Source organism: Apium graveolens, chromosome 3, assembly GCF_009905375.1.
Source record: "Apium graveolens cultivar Ventura chromosome 3, ASM990537v1, whole genome shotgun sequence".
Taxonomy (NCBI): Eukaryota; Viridiplantae; Streptophyta; class Magnoliopsida; order Apiales; family Apiaceae; genus Apium; species Apium graveolens.
Window position 1 is genome coordinate 187,399,435 of NC_133649.1, and position 19,436 is coordinate 187,418,870.

The following is a 19,436-nucleotide window of genomic DNA, read 5'->3' on the forward strand; positions in this document are numbered from 1 at the left end:
AATTCCACGACATAGGTGGATCAAAACAGTCTCTTTATCCAGTTTCCAAAATCACTATCACCTATCTCTTTTTGAAACCATTATGTCACAGCACACTATTCAAAACTTCTTTTCATTTTAATCACGTTTAGAGATAGGTGCTTTCAGAAGTTACTTTTCCCCAAAACATATTTTTAACAACATTTCCAAATATGGGGGATACGAAACTTAAAACATTCTGTTCCATTACGAGAATAAAACAACAGCTATTCATATATACTGAACCATAAAAGTATGTTCAGGGGTACTTTCCTTGTAAAGCTTTACAACTATCACTGACTGATCTTGGATAGACTCGAACGTTCGGGCTTTATCATCTAATTAGTAGACTATCCTGGATCCGACTTCAACGCTCAGGTCCTTTGATTGGAACCTCGATGCGCTTGTCAACTGATCGCTAGATTAACTTTAGTTCGATGTCAACTTTCAGGTCTTCCAACTAAAACCTACAGAAGTTAAAATACTCTATGTTAGACAACTAAGTATGCTTGGCATATCCTCAATAACAAACCTACCCATTCGATATCAAATCTCGACTCGTACTTATGTATACTATTATAATACATACAACAATCAGGGTTTACGTACTCAAAACTCGACTCGATATTCATTTCCCGAAAACACATATACTCGACGCTTTAGAAGACTGATTGATAGTTATAATTTACAAAAATGTTTTGTTTATAATTATATATATCTATATACATTTGACTGCTATTCCGATAATTTACGGGATACGTTCCCAAAAATCGGACAACGTTTCCTTTGTTTATCGGACTACCCGTCGAACAAAAATCGACGTCTCAATCAACAACCACTCCAACAATCAATCCAATCAACTCAAATTCATAACCCAATCATAAATACGCAATCCAAATCTCAATACAATCCTTAAATACCTGATAAATATTTCTCGTTTTGAAAATAGTTCTACAAACTAAATTAATATTTTAAAATTTTAGGACTCAGAGCCGCGTCATCACAGTCCACCACCCGCTTATTGAAATTCATCGCGGACGGCGGTAAAATCTGTTGGTACCCGATAAATTCGGGTTTCCGTTACGAATTCCACTGATCACAAAAAATTTAATTTCGCAAGTATCCAATAAGTTCATCAAATTCGATTGCAGAGAAAGAAAATCAGAAAGTTCCCGAAGCAACACCACGCACACAAACGCGCAAAATCGGGAAATACACAGGAGCTAACAGAGATATACGCACACACAGTATTCATACACACACAGTAACCACACACGACGCCTCGCCGGATATACCACGAGGGGCGGCGATCGGCAACAAAGAGAACAGCGGCACAGCACACAGCACACAGTAGTATATACAACAAACACGTATATATACTGGCACAGAGGCCATACTGGAGTTTCACCGAACTCACCAGAACAAGGGCGGCGACGGGGGGTAAAGTATCAGAGACGGGAACCGGAAAAGAAAAGAAACAGGGGAGAGTGGGTGTGCATCTGTGCGTGTTTTTTGTTTATATTTTATTTATTTATTTGCTTATTATTATTATTTTTTTTAATACACAGCAGAAACACATCGAGCAATAGTAATCTGCCATATTTCTATTGAATGACTGAAATTCTGACACGTGCCCATTTCTACTGTAAATTCCAAATTGTGTTCGTGTTTTGCCAAATAACGAACAAACCTACGAGTAAAAATTAACCGTAAAATTACCAATTTAGTTTTTAAATATTACAAATAATTCAAAGTTATTAAAAATAAATTTTTCATAATTTTTATATTATTTTTAAAACGCAACTCGTACAAGCAATTCACAATTAACGAACCGAGCTGCACATAAATAATTTCAGAAAATCACGAAAATAATCTTCAAATGTTATAAATAGCCTGAAATTAATAAAAACATAAATTTCACAATTTTAAAATAATTTCTGAAAGGCAATTTATATCCGCTCTTATCAATTAAACGAATCAACGCGCTGATAAAATTAATCCCTAAAATTCCCAAAATAATTTTAAAATTCTCGGAATATTCCAAACTTAAATAAATATGAGTTTCATAATTTTTAAAGAATTCTGGAATTAAATACGGATTTTACAAATAAATGCAATCAAAAAATCATACTGGGCTAAATAATTGATGAAATATTGATTTCTAAACTTTATAAAATCTCAAAAATAATTATTGTAATTATAAAGCCATAAAAACAATTTTAGAGACAATCTAAGTATTTATGCAAATAAAGTTGCATTAAATCCACTTTTAAAAGTGAAAAGAATTAAGTACTACTCAATAATTAATTACGCAAAAAAACCCGATACACCATAAATCACACATAGATAATAATAAAATAACACATAGTTGATAGAATCTATATACATATTTAATTTATTGAATAATTCCAGAATTACGTATTTAAATAATATAAAAATACGCGAGTCGTTATACAATCAGCTTCATCCATCGGGACACAAAGTGCATCATCTGTCGGAACATTGAGAGAAGCTGAAAGTCAGATTAGATCACCTACAGAAAGTTCCCCTTTCTCAAATCATAGATTCACAAACTCAGGGGGAGTTTCTTATAATCAAAACTCGGTCACACATCAAGACAACAATGAGACCTCTTCATCTAGAGCTATTCTACCTCAACAAAGAAAATGAACTAAAGATCACCCTTTTGAGCTCATCATTGGTGATGCATCTTCTAGAGTTCAAACAAGGAGAGAAACTCAAGAAGAATGTCAATATAAAAACTTCATATCTAAGGAAGAACCAAAGAAGGTAGAAGAAGCTTTTTTGGATCCTGATTGGATTTTACCTATGCAGGAGGAGCTAAACCAATTTGAAAGGAACAAGGTATGAAAGCTGGTACCCAAACCTAAAGGAAAGAATCCAATTGACACCAAGTGGGTATTCAGATGCAAGATGGATGAAAATGGCATAGTGATTAGGAAAAAAGCTAGATTGGTTGCTAAGGGCTACTGCCAACAAGAAGGAATAGATTTTGATGAAACCTTTGCTCCTGTTGCAAGACTTGAAGCCATCAGAATTTTCTTAGCCTATGCAGCCCATGCCTATTTTAAGGTCTATCAAATGGATGTAAAAAGTGCCTTTCTAAATGGAGATTTGGAGGAGGAAGTCTATGTCAGTCAACCTGTAGGTTTTAAAGATCCAAATTTTCCAGGATATGTCTACTATCTTTTGAAAGCACTTTATGGACTGAAGCAAGAACCTAGAGCCTGGTATGACACTTTATCAAAGTTTCTTTTGGAAAATCAATTCACAAGAGGTACTGTTGATAAAACTTTATTCTTTAGAAATGTTAATGGCTCTAGTATACTTGTTCAAATATATGTAGATGATATTATATTTAGCTCTACAGATGAAAAACTTTGCAAAAAGTTTGCTGAATTGATGCAAGTAAGTATGAAATGAGCATGATGGGAGAACTAACTTACATTCTTGGTTTAAAAGTAAAGCAAGTTAGTGATGGAATATTCATTAGTCAAACTAAATATATTCATGATCTTTTAAAGAAGTTTGATCTAATGGATTGCATATCTGCAAAAACCCCCATGGCCACTGCAACCAACCTTAAATTAAACACTACTGAAAAGTCTGTGGATATTTCAAGCTATAGGGGCATGGTTGGCTCACTTCTGTACTTAACAGCTAGTAGGCCAGATATAATATTTGCTACTTGTCTTTGTGCTAAATTTCAGGCTGATCCTAGAGAATCTCACTTAGTGGCTATTAAGAGAATTTTCAGATATCTCAAGGGAACACCAAAACTTGGCATTTGGTACCCTAGAGATTCTGGTTTTGATCTAACTGGTTATTCATATGCAGATTATACAGGTTTTAAAATAGACAGAAAAAGTACAACAGGAACCTGTCAATTTCTAGGGAACAAGCTTGTGTCCTAGTTCAGTAAAAAGCAAAATTCAGTTTCTACTTCTACAGCTGAAGCTGAATATATTACTTCTGAAAGTTGCTGTGCACAGATCTTGTGGATGAAAAACCAATTGTTGGAATATGGTCCACAAGTGGATAGAATTCCCATTTACTGTAACAACACAAGTGCAATTGCCATCACTGAAAATCCAGTACAACATTCAAGGACAAAGCACATAGACATCAAGTACCACTTCATTGGGGAACATGTGATGAATGGTACTGTGGAACTTCATTTTGTTCCAAGTGAAAAGCAGCTTACAGATATCTTTACCAAGCCACTTGATGAATCCACCTTTTCAAGGTGGGTAAGTGAGTTAGGTATGCTTAATTATTCTTGAATTATTTCAAATATTTTTGCTAGTTAAAATGCAGCCAGAAACTTAATTGATTTTTCTGATTTGGATGAAATTTTGGCTAAGTCAAAATTTACATCCCGACGGATGCTCATTATCCATCGAGTTTGATCATCCGTCGAAATACTATTTGTTAATAAAAATCAATTACTTTTCTGGATTATTTCATAACCTGACGGATAATTGATCAATCCTCATTCGTCGAGTTGTCTCAATCTTAGCCGTTAAAGCTCTGAGAGTTATCCATCGAGTATACTTACAGTTTGGAAGCATAACACGACGGATAAGTGACAGAATTTTTACAGTTTATTTATTTTTAAACGGCTATTTTGGGCTATTTTGATTGGTCACTTTACTTCACTTTATTATTTTTGACAGTTTATTTTCGAGATAGTATAAAAGCAGAATTCATTTTTATTCTATTCTTTTATCATTCTCAAATCAATTGCTCTAACTTCCTTTCTTCTCCAAAGAAAATATTCTCTCTGCATATTTCTCATTCTCTAACAATGGCACCTGTAGTCAAAATCATGTTTAAATCTGGATATATCTATGAAAAGAACAACTTTGTAGCTCTTGTGAATAAGGAGATTCCTCAGTCTGGAGACTTTCACAAGATGATGGATTTTGTGAAGAGCTGTAAACTCAGTTATGCTATGCTGGAATCACCCACAATCTACTGTGAAGTTGTGGAGGAGATATGGACAACAGCCATGTACAACTCATCTGACAAAACCATAACTTTTACACTTAAAGGTAAGCAGTTTTACATCAATAGTGACATTGTCAAAGCATGCTTTAGAATTCCAGATAACACTGCTACTATTCCACACAGAGATACTGATATAGTTAACATGCTAAATTCTATGGACTATGCACTTTCTACTTCTAAGTTAAGTGAAATTAGGAGGCTAGGTCTTAGAAAGGAATAGAACTATCTGTGTGATGTGGTGACTAAAGTATTTTCTGGTAAAATTAGCAATTTTGATTCTGTCAACATCTCCATGCTTAATATGCTTTATATGCTAGTTACGGATAAGTACTTTAATCTCAGTGACTTGATCATATTTGAGTTAGGTTATAAGTTAAAAGAACTTAATAAGAGAGGTAAAAGTGTCTATTATGCTAAATTCTTTATGATGCTTGCTAACCATCTTATTGAGAATATTGTTGTTGAGAACCCCACCAACAAGCTAAATTGTTGGGTTCAAGAAAGGAGAGTCATTGCTGACCTCAACTGGGAAAGTCACCACAAAGAGGTTCCCCTCCTTTACTTTCCATTCATGGAGGGACCTCAGGTAAGTGAGGTAAGCACCACTATCTACGCTCTTCCAACCTCACACATTTCTTTGCCTTTAAGTGTAGCTATGACATCTGTGTCATTGACCTACCAGATGCCTACCCAAGCTACCAAATCAACAATTTCAAAATCCAAAACTAAGAAAGCTGTAACACCCCCAAATCCGGGGTCGGGGATTCGGGTTGTCACGAGTTCCATTTCCCTTATCAATACTTAATCTTAACAGTCAACCAACTACTGCATACTGTGACCGCACAATATACACACACACCACAAGTTATAGTCTCAGAGATGAATACCAAAATAACATAAGTCATTTTATTCCAAAATTATAAGCCATTACACCTTAAAAGGGTTTCTGAATAAATTTACATTTCTTTGCCATTATTACAATTCATATAGATACATAAGTCTGATACATCAGAAGTTGAAAGCCTAGCCTATTGGTAATTCCTACCTCAGCTACAGCGGCATCAACGCCTACATGAAACTGCGGAACGATTCATATCCGCTCGCAAATTGTGAGCTTAGTCATGTTCATCTTGTATATCTATTGTTGTGTGATGAAAAAAGAAAGCAAGGGTGAGCAACAAGCCCACCGAAATAATATGTATAATAATTAACAATATATGAGCATTCTCATAGTACTCATGAAAGTCTTGGTCAAAAAGAAATGAACCAAGTTTGATCTCTTAATGCGACCAAGTCGCAAAATATTTAGTATATATGTATATATACTTTTCAAAATCTTAGAATCCTCTTCCATGCATAATATACATAGAGTTCCAGTTTATAACTATATAAAAATATCGTTGCAAGGTGATCTCATATATCTAACCTAGTCTCAACGTTTTTCTGAAAATCTTTTTCAGGCATAAGATAATCATTAACTAGATATAAGTTGAAAAGGTGAAGTTACGAGATACTCCAATATACTTATATCTTTTCCGAATACTACTTGAACTACCACCGTTCAAGGTATAATCCGTTTCAAAAGTTCATCACATAGATGAGACTACAAGATAAGATTTGAATAGATTCAATCCTTGAAATATCATTATAAATAATGAAGTTACGAGATACTTCATTAAGCCCCGATATATATATACACCTATATATATATTTCATACACTCCTTGAAAACCTCTGTTATGAAAATTATAAACAGAGTTTCAATATCCAATGAATTTGGAAAGGAGAAAACCTTGGCATAAACCTGATATCTTGCTGATCAGGCAAAGATACCAGTAATGTTGGGTCCCAATGTGTTTGTAGAAGGGGGTTGAATACAAACAGTACCAAATAATCGAATTAAATGCGGAATAAAAAATGTGAAACAAAATTCAAGTTAAATAAAAATATTATTAAACTTGAAAGGTGTTACAACAACTGTATCGATTACAAGGAATTAATCTCAAATTAATTATCACAAATTTAGAATAAATTCGACATGAACTTTTTCTATTTTTGCAATAATTAGAATCAAATGCTAAACGTGATTTGAGATTAAGTTCTAGGGATTTTAATCCGCTAGATTGTTACACAAGAGCAAGATAAAGATTTCTAGTGGATTGGATTTAACTTTACAATCTAGAAATTTAATCTTGAAGTATGCAGATGAAAAGATGAAATATTTCTTCTTGTTTTTCTTTTCTGCTTTGTTCTTGACTTCTGTGTACTCGATTATTGAGAGGCTGCTTCTCTGCTTCTTTTTAATCAACAGCCGAATAGAATTGAATTGGCATGACAATCCTATAGCTGGCAAGACTTTCGGTAGGACAATGGATTGAACTAGCAAGACAATCTGAATGAACTAGCATGACAATCTGAATGAACTAGCATGACAATCAGAATGAACTAGCAAGACAATCCTTCTCCTAGTGTAACTTTCGGTGAGACTATTGAAAATGGCCTAGCATGACAATCGGTATGACAATCCTGATTGTCATGCTAGTTCATTTTCAATTGTCTTGTTGATTTAATGCAGATTTTAATCCAATATAAATTCTGAAAATTCCTAAAATTAATTCAGAATTAATTAATCAATTAATTCAATTAATAAATAAATTATTCTTCGCAGATATAATTTATTTTCTTAATTAAATTAGATGACTTAATTAATTAATAGAGAATTAATTCTAGTCTTGAGCAGCAACCATTCTTCTGCAAATCTTCTGAAAATCACTGAAAATTATGAATCAATTCCACCACTTCAACGTTGACACTCGATGTACTGTCTGGTTCATGAGTGACTAACTTCCGTGACGTTTCTTCATGTGTTGACTTTGATACTCTGATTTTCTTCAGATTAAATCCTTGTAATTAATGATACTCTGACGAGATCTCTGTCACTTGATTAAATCCACGATCTTGATTTATATCACTGAGGCATGATCAACTTCTTGAACTTCTTCCAGTGAATTAACTCCTCAAGTCTGTAGATGAACCTTGTTTCTGAATCCTTTGACAGATATTACTTTGCGAGATCTCTCTGATGGTCGATCCACTATTTACTTATTACATTCTTATTTGAGTTGAGTTGAATCCTCGAATATACAAATAGGCCTATGACATATGACTTACAATCTCCCCCTATTTGTTTGTTAGACAATAACACACAAATACCTAGAGGATAACTCAACTAACAAATAAGAAAAAGATATAAACATACATGCAAAGTAAATAGTAGAAAAGTTTTGGACTAGATTTAACATTTTCCAGATTCCAAGTAGATGTTCCTCTAGACTGAACATATCTTCAAGTAGTTCCATCTTCATTTGTACAACCACATTTCCTGTTAAGAAGCCCATATCTCTTGCTTCTCCCCCTATGAGAATCAACTGATTAAAGAAGATCACCTTCATTTTACCACCTCTCCCGTACAATAGGATCCGCAGATAAAAACCAATGGTACTCCCCTAACAGCTTCTTCCCTTACTAGGAAATCACCTTGTGTTTACCACCTCTCCCGTACAATAGGATCCGTAGTTACAAACAACAATGGTGTGGTGTAGTGTACATATGATCTTTTTCTTCCTCCCTGCTATTTCTCCCCCTTAGTTGAGGAATCCTCCAAACTATTACTTAAGCTTTTATCTCCCCCTTAAAGAAGGAATGTATGTCGTCATCTGAAGGAGTTCTCATATTTCACTTGGTTGGAAAAGAAATAACAAGAAGTTTCTCTTTCTTCCTCACTGTGAGTGTGTGATTCTGTTTAGTGTACCTCACATGTGTTTCACTCTTCTCTCCACTCGTGTTTACACTCATTCTCACAAGTGTATCACTCTTCTCTCATAGCTCCATAATCCAGCTGTACCTGCAAGGAAAATCACCTTAGCCATCCTTAAGGAGGTCACAGGTGGTGCAATGGGAGTTCGCAAATCCCCATCCTTGTTAAACTCGTCAGATGAATCTGAGTCATAATCTACAAGTTGCTAGTTTCCCTTTTAGGGTTCCAGATTTGAATTCTGGGAAGGTAAACAATGATCCAATGAATTTAGCATAAAGATCAAAGTTCCCTTCTAATGTCTGTGAAGACATTTCCTTTCGACTCATCAGGTAATATCTGAATCATTGTCAACAAGTTGCCGATCTGCACCTATGTCAGATCCACTGTCCGCAGATGCATCCAGGGGATTTAAGCCTGGGGAGGTAGACACTGACCACTGACATAAGGCTTTTGGATCAGTATCCTCTCCTAACACCTGTAAAGGCAATTGGTCCACTAACGAACCTTGAACAATCGAATCTGACCTTAAAATGGTCGAAACTCTTATTTCCGTCAACTCATCCTTTGTGTGTGTAACCTCTCCTTGTGCATCAAGAATTGATTATGTTTGAAGTGGTGACACTACATCGGATACCTTGGCCGACAGGCAAAATTCAATAGACTCACCCTGTTGAGAGAATGAATCTAGTAACTGTTTTTGTGCCTTTTCAGCCATTACATCTTCTTGAGAAGATGTATGGGGGCTAGCAGTTGTCTCGGTTTAAATACTACTCATCTATGTATGAGACAGAGCCACTAGGTTGACTACAGAACCTTCCTTATGTGGTGCACTAGGCACTATCTCCCTCACGCTCATTCATACTATATTTAGTGGTAAGAGAGTGTTGGTTGGTTCTGTTTTTGTGTTTGTCTTTACAGTCTGGGATAGACGTTGTGGATTTTCAACCTCATGACTGTCAATGAAAGAAAGTCATTGGAGACTGAACCTGTAACACAGAATATATGGTAATAGAGAGAAAATGATTTACAATAGTGATTTCAAAAGATTTTACATGAAATAAGAAATCACTAATGTAGAAAGAAGTTTGATTTTGTTTTTCAATATGAATGAGTTTTTTTTGATAAAACATTGATCACTTAGGGTAAAGTCTAAGTAATTCTCATTCATATCAAAAGCTTACAAATATCTGCAACATAATGTTAACAAGATATCATTGACCGATACTTGTCAAGTACTTTAGATACTAATTGTTATGTTGCATAAACAATATATCACTGCACATATAAAACAATATGATTGTGCCTAGTGATAAGAGAGTTATAAATATGACGACTCTACTAGTTCATATAAAATTATAACTTCTGTTAGAGTGCCATACCATGTCCTTGACGATTGCTTGAGCAGTATACTAGTTCATACCAACCTGAAGTGAGATTGTGAAGAAGAAATTGCATAGTCCAATAGATCTGCAGCTACAAAGTCCATGAACTGTGGTGCATTGACTTCCTCTTTTGACTTACCAACCAGGAGTACACTTGTACACATCTTACTAGAGTACAATTCCAAGTGTAATGTGCAGCAGGTGTCTGATATGTCGTAATATTCTCAAGTCTCGTCACTGGTGCTATATGTTAGATACTGCTTCCTGATAATAACCTAGCACAATATACAAAATTACAATGATAACATTCCCAGCTTGCAAACAGCCATATCCCTCAGATAAACCTTTGCTGTTATCTCCAAAGGTAACCAGGGGGCCAGCTTTCTCAATCCTCATTTGATAGCAGGGCTCTATCTCCGGTCATATGTCTTGATGATCCACTGTCAAGAATCCACACTACCGGTTACACCTGTTTAATGCCCTGCACTTCAAATGGATTAGACCTTCTTCGGAACCCAAACTTGGTTGGGCCCGGCATACTTGTAGAACTGTCCTTTGTCAGGCAAAATAACATTTTTAATTTTAATGGTCTCAACTTTCTCAATGACTGAACATTTGACCTTGTAAACAGCGTTAACAAATTTCTGTTTAAGCTTAGGCACAAATGTCTCCTTTCTAGCCTTAGAAGGACTAGCAGTCTTAGACCTATCATGCTTCTTGTTATTCACATGCTGACGAGGAGTAGTCTTATCATTAGACACATGCTTACCATTAAAATAAGCATACATCATATTAAAAGCACAAGACATACAATTAGAAATACCACATGCTTTATGAGAGTGATTAACAGCAGGCAATTTATGCATGGTAGACATGGCATTATTGTTATCAAACTCATGTGTGTCTGAGTTAGTCTCAGTTGCTTTCACAACTTTGACTGGAACTTTCGACTCACTTGACTTGGAAACAATCTTCTCATTAGCATGATCCTCAGCACGTATTTCTTCTTGAATAACAGAAGAGGTCGCATCAAATGGTTCAGCAATTGATGCTTTATAGAGGGGTTCATCAACACCCTTAAGCACATGTGGTACTTCCCTCCCTTTAGCACAGACATGAGGAGGGGAGTTTATGCCTAATTCTCCAATAGCAGCATTGTAATCATAACCTATTCCAGATGTTTGATTAACAGCTTGCTTACTGTAGAACTCTTTAGCCTTCGAACAAGAATTGAAGTAGGCTCTAACCTTAGTCTCAAGACCGGTGATCTTGTCTTTGAGAATAGTTTCGAGTTTTCTATAACAGTCAACTCTATTCTCTAGAAAAGATACCTGTTCTTTTAATTTGTCTTGATTAATGTGCACAAGTCTTAATTCATTGACCTCTTTCTCAAGGTCTGTGATCTGTAAACTTAACAGTTCATTATCACGACGTGCACAATCTAAGTTACCTCTTAGATGATAAACCATTTCAGCATCAGAAAGTTTTACCTCTATTCTTGATGATGAAGCTTTTCCATCAATAGCCATAAGAGCAAGATTTCCTTCATCTTCATCTTCACTGTCAGTATCATCCCAGCTTCTTCCCTTTGCCAGATAAGCCCTTTCAGAGTTCTTTCTTACTTGATTTGGCTTCCTACATTCTGTGGCAAAGTGTCCCAACTCATTGCAGTTATAGCATCTAATGGTGCTTCGATCAACCATCCCTGTTTTGTACCCACCACTGCTGGTGTTAGAGGATGAAGATCCACCTTTCTGGAATTTGTTGTAGTTGGACTTGTACTTAAGCTTGGGATTCCTCCTGAATCTGACATGGGAGAATCTCTTGACAATTTGGGCCATTGATTCATCTTCCAATTGCTCCAGCTCTTCCAAGGAATAAAAATCATCACTTGATTGATTTGTAGTAGGAGGATCATATTCTGCTACTAACTCATTTTCCTCACCCTTGGAAAACTGTACCATTCTTTCTAACTGTTGAGATTGTTGTTATTGTTGACCTTCAGCTACAAGTGCAGTAGATGTGCTGACCATTCTATCCTTCCCGTAGACTTCCTTCTGTTGAATCTGCTCCAACTCATAGGTTTTTAACACTCCATAGAGCCTGTCCAAAGAAATCTCACTCAGATCTCTAGCTTCTCTAATGGCAGTGATTCTATGTTCAAGATGAGCTGGCAGTGTTAAAAGGAACTTTTTGTTGACCTCCCTGATTGAATAATACTTTCCATTGATGTTCAGGTTGTTGATCAACGCATTGTACCTCTCAAACACTTCAGTAATTCCTTCTCCTGGATTTGATTTGAAATGTTCATATTCAGAGGTTAGGATTTCCAACTTGTTCTCCCTAACTTCCTCTGTGCCTTCATTAATCACCTCAATAGTTTCCCACATGTGTTTGGAATTTTTACAGTTCATCACATGTCTGTTCATCAAGGGATCAAGGGAATCAATTAATATTAATTGAAGGCTGGCATCCAAGGAGGCTTCTTCCTTCTCAGCAGGAGTAAAATCTTCAGGCTCTTTTGGATAGGTTCTAGCTTCAGTAGTCACCACACCATCTATTATTACCTCCGGTTCAATAACCATCGGAGTTTTTATACCCTTCTTTAACAAGTTTGAATATTTGGGATTTGCAACTTGTAAGAATAATAGCATCTTCTTCTTCCACATGATATAATTCTCTTTATCAAATTATGGAATTTTAACGGTTCCAACTTTATGTGAAGTCATTATGAATTTTTGAATAAATAAAAATTCAAGGAGTTGAAAAATCACAAAAGTCTAGGATCTTGATTTGTTCGTTAATCAGAAGGCTCTGATACCAATTGTTGGGTCCCAATGTGTTTGTAGAAGGGGGTTGAATACAAACAGTACCAAATAATCGAATTAAATGCGGAATAAAAAATGTGAAACAAAATTCAAGTTAAATAAAAATATTATTAAACTTGAAAGGTGTTACAACAACTGTATCGATTACAAGGAATTAATCTCAAATTAATTATCACAAATTTAGAATAAATTCGACATGAACTTTTTCTATTTTTGCAATAATTAGAATCAAATGCTAAACGTGATTTGAGATTAAGTTCTAGGGATTTTAATCCGCTAGATTGTTACACAAGAGCAAGATAAAGATTTCTAGTGGATTGGATTTAACTTTACAATCTAGAAATTTAATCTTGAAGTATGCAGATGAAAAGATGAAATATTTCTTCTTATTTTTCTTTTCTGCTTTGTTCTTGACTTCTGTGTACTCGATTATTGAGAGGCTGCTTCTCTGCTTCTTTTTAATCAACAGCCGAATAGAATTGAATTGGCATGACAATCCTATAGCTGGCAAGACTTTCGGTAGGACAATGGATTGAACTAGCAAGACAATCTGAATGAACTAGCATGACAATCTGAATGAACTAGCATGACAATCAGAATGAACTAGCAAGACAATCCTTCTCCTAGTGTAACTTTCGGTGAGACTATTGAAAATGGCCTAGCATGACAATCGGTATGACAATCCTGATTGTCATGCTAGTTCATTTTCAATTGTCTTGTTGATTTAATGCAGATTTTAATCCAATATAAATTCTGAAAATTCCTAAAATTAATTCAGAATTAATTAATCAATTAATTCAATTAATAAATAAATTATTCTTCGCAGATATAATTTATTTTCTTAATTAAATTAGATGACTTAATTAATTAATAGAGAATTAATTCTAGTCTTGAGCAGCAACCATTCTTCTGCAAATCTTCTGAAAATCACTGAAAATTATGAATCAATTCCACCACTTCAACGTTGACACTCGATGTACTGTCTGGTTCATGAGTGACTAACTTCCGTGACGTTTCTTCATGTGTTGACTTTGATACTCTGGTTTTCTTCAGATTAAATCCTTGTAATTAATGATACTCTGACGAGATCTCTGTCACTTGATTAAATCCACGATCTTGATTTATATCACTGAGGCATGATCAACTTCTTGAACTTCTTCCAGTGAATTAACTCCTCAAGTCTGTAGATGAACCTTGTTTCTGAATCCTTTGATAGATATTACTTTGCGAGATCTCTCTGATGGTCGATCCACTATTTACTTATTACATTCTTATTTGAGTTGAGTTGAATCCTCGAATATACAAATAGGCCTATGACATATGACTTACAAGTAAGTAACCTTTTCTACTAGTAGATGGACGAATTCCCCACTGGTCATCACCCTGGCCGCATTAGGACCTATGATGGAGTGCCACTCAGCCACTTACGCATTGATGGACTCCCACTGAGCCACTTACACCTTCATGGACGCCCACTGAGCCCATGTTGCTTATGCCGACTCAAGTAAATGGACTTACTTCCCGAACGTTGGGTGAGTAATCAAAAATGTTTTCAAAAAATAGCAACCTCGTTGCGAATATAAAATACACCACAGAACCGGATCCCTCAGGTTTTGAGTGAGTATTTAAATCCCCTTCAAAGGGAAGATCTTAAATATAAAATGAGTTTTGGGATCCGCTCTAACTTTTAAAAATCATTTTGAAGACTCGAAAACATTTTTAAGAATGTTTGGAGTAATGCTGATTTAATGAAATAAATCAGTCCCGATATATTAGAAAATATCTGAATGTCATTATTTAAATAACATTCCCATAAGGATAATCTTTATAAAAATAATTTGAAGTACAAGTTTTAAAACTCATACTTGAAATGAATAATAAATCACCAAAGATATACTTATACGAAAGTACGATCTTTATTTGAATAATCGAAAATAAGTTTGATTATCGAAACATTATTCTTTAATAAAATAAAGAATATTATTTAATAAAATAAGCGGAGTCATAAGTCCTCGAATGAATATTCAAAATAATATTCATTAAATAAAGTAAGTGGAGTCATAAGTCCTCGAATGAATATTCAAAATAATATTCATTAAATAAAATAAAGTTATCGAATAAACTTTATTCGATTAATAGTTTTGAAAACTATATCAATATATATATATAAATATATATATATATTATACTCGGGAACATCGACTCCCGGTTTAGAAAAGGTTCACATTTGGGTCCCCTATACTAAGGATATACGCAACTACTGCTTATCTCTAGCATAGGTATTATGCAACTTATAAGCCTTTGAATCAACAATTAGATATCAAGATTACGAAACAGACATGCGTATATACCATATCAGCATGCTCCAATATATCGCAAAATTTGCTAATAACAATCATGCACTTATCACAAGATAATGCATATACATATATTTACATCACAACAACAGTATAACGGGTAGAAAACTTGCCTGAGCGACTGGGGGTGATAAAAGGGCTGGGACGAGTCTGGTAACCTATAAACATCATATAAGTTAGAATTAAACCAAAGTCGCTTAAGATTCTATACATTAACCAATTAGACCCTAACGTTCGCTTTTGCGCTTAACGATTCACTTAAGTCGCTCGAATACCCTCGGCTCCACCATTTTTAATAAATTAACCATTAAGAATTTTAAGGCGATTCTTTCGCGAGTACTCTACCAACTGCCTAATCCACTTTACATAATTGTTTCATACTCCAATTAGTCATTTAAAGGTCTTAACCAAGGTTTCAAAGTAAGGCGAGGGGTAATAGTTCGTTCGCAAAATGCCGTTACTTAAAACGGTCGTTTCTCCTAAACCGTACATCGGATTCAAGCGAACCACATACCAGAATGAAGCTCGTAACATGAACTATCTAATCATGGCAATGGTCAAAATCTAACAGTGAGTTCACAGGTCCTGAAGTTAAAAAACAAAAGCAGTCTAAGGTAAATCGGGCATTACGACGGCTATGTTTACGCGATTTCCCAAATTTTACCATTCCAAATCATATCAATCCAACTACCAATCAACAACAACTCAAGATACACATCAATGCTACTGATTTCAATAAAAATAATCCCAAGAATCTCAATTTAATCCAATGTCATACTATCTTCAAATTCAACCAAACTACTAAATCAAACAAGGTTCAATTCATGCTTAAACATTTAAACTACTACTCCTCCATTAACAATCATCAACACCTCAATTAAACTCCAATCACTACAAACCCAACCAAACTTTAAACACACAATCATCATGCTTCTCATGAACTATATTAATCAAAACCACTCCTAAATATTCAAAGTAAAACTAGGGTTTGAAGTTTTATACCTTCCTTGAAGCTTTTAATCAATGAAAGATCCTCGGAATGCCCATGGAAGCCTCAATCTATGCTTAAGCTACCTTAACCTTACAAATAAAATCAAGAATCAAAAATTTGTTCTTGAAAGTTACTATTCACCCTAAACTAAAATGATTTATTTGAGCTAGCAAACCTTGGATTCAAGCACTCAAACTACTTGCTCTTCTTAGTTATGAAATATAGAATCCAAGGAAACAAACCTCTTGAATTATGATTGAGTGGAGCTTGGGTTTGGAAATTTTTCTTCTTATTTTTCTTCAAAAAACCATGAGCAACCCGAGAAGGAGAAGTTGTGGCCTCAACAGAAGTAGTCAGAGTGGGAAAGAGAGGAATATCCTCAAGAAGAGGTCCTGCCCAGGAACAGCAGGGACTGGGTAGGCTGCAAGAGTCACCTCCGGGATCTTCTTCCCAATCTCCTCCACTATCAGCTCCAAAACCTTACATAGCATGGGTTCAACCGTTAATAATCATGAACTAAAATGCAATCATATTGGAAATTAAAATATAAAATCCTACGCAAGCAAATCTTCCAGGTGCTTTTGAACCTTGTTACCACTATAGTAAGTATAATCTATTGGTAGTAAATTTTCAAGTTTTGAGTGTGCCAAGTCCGGGGTATTTCTTCTCCATCCATGGTTTCCAGCTTGTAAGATCCCCTTCCATGAACGCTCTTAATCTTGTATGGCCCTTCCCAATTTGGGGAGAGCTTTCCTTTCTGCCCTACACTAGAGGCTTCTACATTCCTTAGGACCAAATCTCCTTGCTTGAAGAATCTTTCGTTTACCCTTAGGTTGTAAAAAAAGGAGGCTTTCTTCTGACATTCCACTATATTTACGTGCGCCGCATCTCGTACTTCATCTATTAAATCCAGGGCTACTCTTTTCCCCTCCTCATTTTCCTCAGCATTGAAAGCTTAGATTTGGGGAGATGAGTGGGATATTTCTACAGGAACAACTGCTTCTGCCCCATATGCTAAAATGAAGGGAGTTGCTTCGGTAGTGACTCTACAAGTAGTTCTGTAAGCCCAAAGTATTGGGAGTATTTCATCCACCCAATTATTCCTGGATTTCTCAATACTCTTCTTCAACCCATCTAAAATTATACGATTTGCCACTTCCGCTTGCCCATTGGCTTGTGGATGAGCTATAGAGGTGAAACGTAACTCGATCTCATTCTCCTCGCAGTACTTCTTGAACTCTTCATTATTGAATTATGTTCCATTATCGGTGACCAGGATGCGCGGGATTCCATATCAGCACATGATGTTTTCCCACAGGAATTATGCAACCTACTTGGTTGTGATCTTGTCTAAAGGTTTAGCTTCAATCCACTTAGTAAAATAATCAATAGCTACAATCAGGAATTTTCTTTGAGTCGTGGCCATGGGGAAAGGCCCAAGTATATCCATTCCCCACATGGAAAAGGGGATGGGAGAGTTGATGGAATTTAGCATCTCGGGGGGTTGTCAAACAATTGGTGCATGTTTCTGACAACGATCACACTTCTTCACATATTCTTTGGCATTAGACAACATCTCTGACCAATAAAAACCTAAATGGGTTATCTTATGAGCTAGTGCTCTGCCCCCCAAATGTTGCCCACAAATACCTTCATGCACTTCTTTGAGGGCCAAGTGTGCCTCATCAGGCCTGAGACATCTGAAGTAAGGAACTACATAAGATCTTTTGTACATAATCCCATCGATCAAGGAATATCTCAATGCTCAAACAGTCAATTTTCGTGCTTCAGTCACATTATTTGGCAGCCAACCGATTTGAATATGGGCCTTAATGGGATCTATCCATGATGTCCCCATCCCTATAGGGGCTACAAGCTTAACATAGATGCTTTGTGTTTTCAAATCGCGAAAGTACACACTCCCCGAACTTTTCTCTATTTCTGACGAAGCAAACTTAGAAAATGCATCTACCTTAGCATTTTCCTCTCTTGGAATGTGTTCAACATGGAATTCATCAAATTGAGTCATCACAACCCTTACTAGGCGAACATACTGAGCCATTGTTTCATCTCTTGCCTCGAACTCTCCCTTGACCTGGGATACTGAAAGGCATATTTCATAGCCTATTTGTTTATTCGAGGATTTAACTCAACTCAAATAAGGATGTAACAAGTAAATAGTGGTTCTATCGTCAGCGAGATCTCTCAAAGTAACATATGTCAAAGGATTAAGTAACATTGTTCGTCTACAGACTTGAGGACTTAATTCACTGGAAGAAGCTCAAGAAATTGATCAAGCCTCAGTGATATAAATCAAGATTGTGGATTTAATCAAGTGACAGAGATCTCGTCAAGGTATCAATTAATTACAAGGATTTAGTCTGAAGAAAATCAAGAGTATCAAAGTCAAGGCATGAAGAAACGTCATGGAAGTTAGTCACTCATGAACCAGACATTACATCGAGTGTCAACATTGAAGTGGTGGAATTGATTAATAATTGACAGTGATTTTCAGAAGATTTTCAGAAGAATGGTTGCTGCTCAAGATTAGTATTAATTCTCTATTAATTAATTAAGTCATATAATTTAATTAAGAGAATAAATTAAATCTGCAAAGATTAATTTATTGATTAATTGAATTAATTGATTAATTAATTCAAAATTATTATTTTGATTAAAATCTATTTTAATCCAGCAAGACTACCTTTTGTATTAGCAAGACAATCGGTATGACAATCAATAGTCATACCGAAAGTCATGCTAGTTCATTTAGATTGTCTTGCCGAAAGTTCTATCAGTTCAATGGATAGTCCTACCAAATGTCCTACCAGTTAAAAGGATTGTCATGCTAAGCAGAAATGATTGTCTTGCTAGTTAAATCAAGGATTGATTTAATATAACAAAACTGAAGCTGATTTTAAAGAGATGCAGTGCATTGAATATCAAACACAGAAGAACACAGAACAGAGAAAAATAGCAGAGAACTTATTGCAAATTCACAGATAATTTATTT